Here is a 6,103-nt window from a genome sequence, read left to right as displayed (position 1 = left end):
AAAATAAAAAGGCTTTCTTGTGGGCTGTGTTTTTTAATTTCTTCTTCTTCTTCTTTTTTTTTTTTTTTGCAAAAGGCAGTAGACTTCAGAGGTTTGGTCTGGCACTGAAAGTTGGGTGGGCACTCAGAATTTCCTCCAGCCCAGTAGGATTGAAGAGGTCTGGTAGAATTTGTTTAAAGAAAGAACTTAGCCAGCCTAGTGCTTTAGCATTTGCTCTGTTGACAGTAGCAGGTGTTTGTTTTGAGGCTTAGCAATAATACAAGGTAAGTGTGAGCTGTTGTGTCAATCAGTTTTTTTCTGGCATATATATATATATATATATATATATGTATATATATATGTATATGTATATGTATGTATATACATTTCTGTTTAGGAAGCTTCTAGTCAGTGAAAAGAGAGTCAGGCTCTGATGATGATAAACAGAGGCCCAAGAGGAGCTGGGGTGTGGCTTGGAGCAGATGGGAGAGGGGAGTGCAGTGCAGCAAGCCCTCTTCCTCCCTTGTTCCCTCTTCCCCAGCAGGTGAGGAGCAGCCCTGGAAGCCCCAGGCGGTCAGAGCCCAGCAGGCCTGTCACCATGATTTAAAGCCCTGAGGATATAAACGAGGCCAGACTGTGTCACCCTGACCCAGAAAGGCCTCCATCGGTCAGTGACAGCACAGCCCCCATAGCACTCCCTTCCCGCTGGTTTCCTGAGGCCCCTGCTTGCCCTGCTCTCCCTGGTGGGGGTGGGGAGGTGGGGGGACACTGTCCAGGCTGCCTGACCTTCCAAATCCTAAAGGGACTGGCCTGGAGTCCTCGGCCCAGGCTGGTGCTCAGGGTCTGGCCGAAGAGGATCTGCCTTTGGCAGGGATGATTCCTTACTGCACCAGTTCTGTCTTGGATAAACACGATGACGCTCTGACCCGTGGACAAGCCAGATTTGTTCCTTTTCCTTTGTGCTTTGTTCTGGGTGTGTCCCTGGCACAGCTGTGCCCGGGTAAGCTGCCAAAGCTCTACTTTGCCCTTGAGTAGGGCAGGGACATCTCGAAGGTCAGCCCTGTCTCTCCCCTGAGGGCAGAGGAGAGGCTGAGACCCTGCCAGGGTCCCCAGATGCTGTCAGTCTGGAGGTTTAAATGCACTCCCTGCCCTGCATCTGCCCAGGTCACGGGCTTGCTCTCCCTCCTCCCAGTGCAGAGAGCCTGGCTCAGGGCGCCCTAATGCCCCTGATGCCAGAAGCCACCCAGTGACTGGTCTTGTTTGTATTTTATGGAAGGCCTGGGAGTCACGCAAGTCAACAGGGCTGAACTTTGCCCTTTGAAATCATTGACCTCTCCTGCTAGGCAGATAGGCACAATTTCATCTTTTAGTAGAAAACCAAGTGAGAGAGAAGACCGGGCAGTGACTCCGAGGAGCCGAGGAGGCAGATTCAGGTGACCCTGCACCTCCAGAATGAACCCCAAACCCCAAGACTGCCCAGCCGCTCCAGGGTCCTCAGCTTGCCCCACCCCTTCCCCCACCCCCTCCTCCAGCTTCATGCAGGTGCAGGAGATCACCTTCTGGGAGGGGACATGGGACTTCTCCACTGTGGGTGGCGGGGCCCATCTGACCGTGGACTCACACACGCTTTGTTGGTTGGTTGATTTTAGTCACCAAGGGAGAACGAAGGAGGAGCAGTAGACAGACACGACCTGCTGCGCTGGGATCACGGACTCCGCATATCAGCGGGGTTGGGGGGTGGGGCTGGGGTGGGTGGGGGTGTTACCACTCCTGCACACCAAGGGTTGGGTCACTGTCCTTGCATACCCCGGGAGGGGATGTTCCCTAAGCAGACACTGCTCCCGTGGCCCTTGCTGGTGTGTCTGTCTGCCCCGCCATTCTGGCCAAGTGGCCTCACAGGTTACTTCCCACTTCTGTGCCTCACCCCTTGCTGCTGCTGCTGCTAAGTCGCTTCAGTCGTGTCCGTCTCTGTGCGACCCCAGAGACGGCAGCCCACCAGGCTCCCCCGTCCCTGGGATTCTCCAGGCAAGAACACTAGAGTGGGTTGCCATTTCCTTCTCCAATGCATGAAAGTGAAAAGTGAAAAGTGAAAGTGAAGTCGCTCAGTCGTGTCCGACTCTAGCGACCCCATGGACTGCAGCCTACCAGGCTCCTCCGTCCATGGGATTTTCTAGGCAAAAGTACTGGAGTGGGGTGCCATTGCCTTCTCCGCCACCCCTTGCAGCTACTAATTTAATTCATAACAGCACCATTGCAGAGGAGTACTGTGAGACAGTAAAGGCAAAGCTCCTGAACAGTGCCTGGCTCACAGAAAGTGCACACATACTTTCTGTTTCCTGTCTGTCCTTATATGTTTTTTCAGTTCAGTTCAGTTGCTCAGTTATGTTCAACTCTTTGCGACCTCATGGATCACAGACGCCAGACTCCCTGTCCATCACAAACTCCCGGAACTTACTCAAACTCGTGTCCATCAAGTTGGTGATGCCATCTAACCATGTCAACCTCTGTCATCCCCTTCTCCTCTCCCTTCAGTCTTTCCCAGCATCAGGGTCTTTTCCAATGAGTCAGTTCTTCACATCAGGTGGCCAAAGTACTGGAGTTTAGCTTCAGCATCAGTGCTTCCAATGAATATTCAGGACTGATTTCCTTTAGGATGGACTGGTTTGATTTCCTTGCAGTCCAAGAGACTCTCAGTCTTCTCCAACACCACAGTTCAAAAGCATCAATTCTTTGATGCTCAGCTTTCTTTATAGTCCAACTCTCACATCCATACTTGACTCCTGGAAAAACCATAGCTTTGACTAGACAGACCTTTGTTGGCAAAGTAATGTCTCTGCTTCTTAATATGCTGTCTAGGTTGTCATAGCTTTTCTTCCAATGAGCAAGCATCTTTTAATTTCATGGTTGCACTCACCATCTGCAGTGATTTTGGAGCCCCCCAAAATAAAGTCTCTCACTGCTTCCATTGTTTTCCCATCTGTTTGCCATGAAGTGATGGGACCAGATGCCATGATCTTAGTTTTCTAAATGTTGAGCTTTAAGCCAACTTTTTCACTCTCCACTTTCACTTTCATCAAGAGGCTCTTTAGTTCTTTGCTTTCCACCATAAGGGTGGTGTCATCTGCATATCTGAGACTATTGATATTTCTCCCAGTGATCTTGATTCCAGCTTGTGCTTCTTCCAGCCCAGCGTTTCTCATGATGTACTCTACATATAAGTTAAATAAGAAGGGTGACAAGATACAGCCTTGACGTACTCCTTTCCCAATTTGGAACCAGTCTGTTGTTCCATGTCCTGTTCTAACTGTTGCTTCTTGACCTGCATACAGATTTCTCAGGAGGCAGGTCAGGTGGTCTGGTATTCCCATCTCTTTAAGAATTTTCCACAGTTTGTTGTGATCCACACAGTCAAAGACTTGGGCATAGTCAATAAAGCAGATGTTTTTCTGGAACTCTCTTGCTTTTTTGATGATCTAACAGATGTTGGCAATTTGATCTCTGGTTCCTGTCCCTTTTCTAAATCCAGCTTGAACATCTGAAAGTTCATGGTTCATGTACTGTTGAAGCCTGGCTTGGAGAATTATGAGCATTGCTTTGCTAGCCTGTGAGATGAGTGCAATTGTGCAGTAGTTTGAGCATTCTTTGGCATTGACTTTCTTTGGGATTGGAATGAAAACTGACATTTTCCAGTCCTGCGGCCACTGCTGAGTTTTCCAAATTTGCTGGCATATTGAGTGCAGCACTTTCACAGCATCATCTTTCAGAATTTGAAATAGCTCAACTGGAATTCCATCCCCTCCACTAGCTTTGTTTGTAGTGATGCTTTGTAAGGCCCACTTGACTTGCCATTCCAGGATATCTGGCTCTAGGTGAGTGATCACACCATCGTGGTTATGTGGGTCATGAAGAACTTTTATGTATAGTTCTTCTGTGTATTCTTGCCACCTCTTCTTAATATCTTCTGCTTCTGTTAGGTCCATGCCATTTCTGGCCTTTTTTACTGTTGTTTTATTTTTAGTCAACGATCAGACTCACTTGGGTGGTGTGTTCTGAGTTCAGACCGTGGGAACACCATCCACCTGACTTCGACACTTTTCGTTCTGAAAGGTCATTTGCGTCTTAGGATCAACTCTCGTTTGAAGTATTCCCGTCTTTCCTCTTATGTCTGCAGGATGTGTTCCAAGTCTAGAGCAGCTTGCTTGTTTGTGAGCATCCTTGCTGCGTCTCCGGTTCCTGCCTGCGTGCGCGACGCTCTCGGAGGAGCCGGCAGGGGGCGCTGAGCGGCCACGTCCCAGTTTCAGACCCGGACTGAGTAGCAACTGCCCCGGAGATCCTGCTGCGGGAGGACAGGACCGTCCCTTAGCTCTGGGTCTCCGCTGTGCACCTGTGCAGCGTTGAGAAGGCAGAAGAGTGCGTGTTGTATAATAGCTGTTGAGAGCTTTGCAATCAGACGGCCCCGTGGTGAGGTTTCTTGGTTCTGCTTCCTTGGTTTCTACCCACCTGAGGTACCAGGAAGGTGGCCCTGAAGGAGTGCAGGGGTGATGGATGCTCTTGGAATCACTGGGTGGCTGGTAGAGATCTTAACAACTGAGGTGACTTTGGGGCCTGGCCGTTTGCGCTGATCTTTTCCCTCCTTGCCCTCACCTCCTTTTCCTCTCCTTAGCTCTGCTCCCCCTGTGAGGCCTCGGCTGCGGCCCGCAGTGATACTGAGGTGGCCCTGGCCCATCCCGCTGGGCCAGGATGACTAGAGGAGAGGTGAGCCACCAGAGTGCTGAGAGCAAGGCTGGGCAGACCCTCTCCTGCTCTCACTTCACCTCTTAGGAGCATTCCGCAGACTGCATCTGGGCTCCTGGTCACTTGCAAGGCAAAATTAGCCACAAACCTCTTCCCATCCCCACCCCACCCCACCAGGGATGGGAAATGTCACACGAGTCTGACCCATGGAGATCTATCTGTATAGCCCAGGGATCAGAACTGGCAGTGCTATGTGGTCATTGCCCTTGGTGGGGTCCATCCTGCTCAGGGCTGGGCAGCTGGACAGCCGTGGGTGGGACTGCTTCAGGGCACTGGGAGCCTGGTGGTGGCAGTTGGGTAGGAGGCGGTCAGGCTCAGTCTAGGCTGGGCATGGCTGGAGGACTGTTCAGGTCTGGGTTAACCCTGGTGGTTTGCTTTTGGATAGCTCTGGGAGTGAGGACCGGCACACCCTGCGACTGGGGGGCTGGTCCTGATACATTCTGATCAAAGGGAGGTTTAGCTTGTTTGAGACCCCGAGTCTCTCTGTGGAGGGATGAGGTCCCTGTGGGCACAGTGACCAAATTGTCTTGGTCATAACCCTGAAAGTCCTGGGCCTCAGTATACCGGCCGCCCCATGGAACATAGCACACAAGGCATCCACCTCAGATGAGGTCCCTGCAGGAGGGCTGTGTGGTCTGTGGGGGACAGGACCCTAGGAAGGGAGGGCGTGTATCTTCCATAGCCCCAGAGCGGGCGCTGCCTTGCCAGGGGCACCTCTCATAGCACCCAATGATGATGTAGCCAGGCCAGGCCTCCATCCTCAGGAGAACAGCAGGGAGGGCGTCAAAGACAGACTTGGCTCCAGAGAGGGCACCTGAGCATGGCTCCAGGAGCTGTGCTCTGCCCCAAAGCGCGGCCTCAGGAGCAGGGCTGAGCACGCAGCAGCTTGCTGACTTGTGCCTCTCACCCGCTGCCTCACCACACACAGCCTGGGCCAGAGCTTGGAAAAGTCCAGGCTTTCTTCCAGACCTTTGAGAAGTTCAAAGAAATCCATATCCTTGGATGATCTGGCTACAGAGGCATCTTGATCTGAGGGTCCTAAGGACTCAGTGCCCCCTCCCCTGTCCTATACTGCTCCCAGTGTCAGGGTCTCTTGCTCTGGGGGAGGGGAGGCCCAACCTCACCAAGACCAGCTCTGTGGGGTTTTATGGGATCAGGCTGTGCCCTTTGACCCCACACAGCATCTTGAAGCAGAAAGCCTCCTGGCCACAGGCCCCGTGAAGCAGATGTCAGGCTCAGCCCAGAGCAAGGGTGTGGCAGGGCCTCACTCAGGGCCACGGTGGCCGTGTGTCCATTGCACGCTGTCTCTTCTGTGGGACCCTGGGTCCTG

Source organism: Bubalus kerabau, chromosome 1, assembly GCF_029407905.1.
Source record: "Bubalus kerabau isolate K-KA32 ecotype Philippines breed swamp buffalo chromosome 1, PCC_UOA_SB_1v2, whole genome shotgun sequence".
Taxonomy (NCBI): domain Eukaryota; kingdom Metazoa; phylum Chordata; class Mammalia; order Artiodactyla; family Bovidae; genus Bubalus; species Bubalus kerabau.
The sequence above is the reverse complement of the archived record's forward strand: the minus strand, read 5'-3'. Positions refer to the sequence as shown.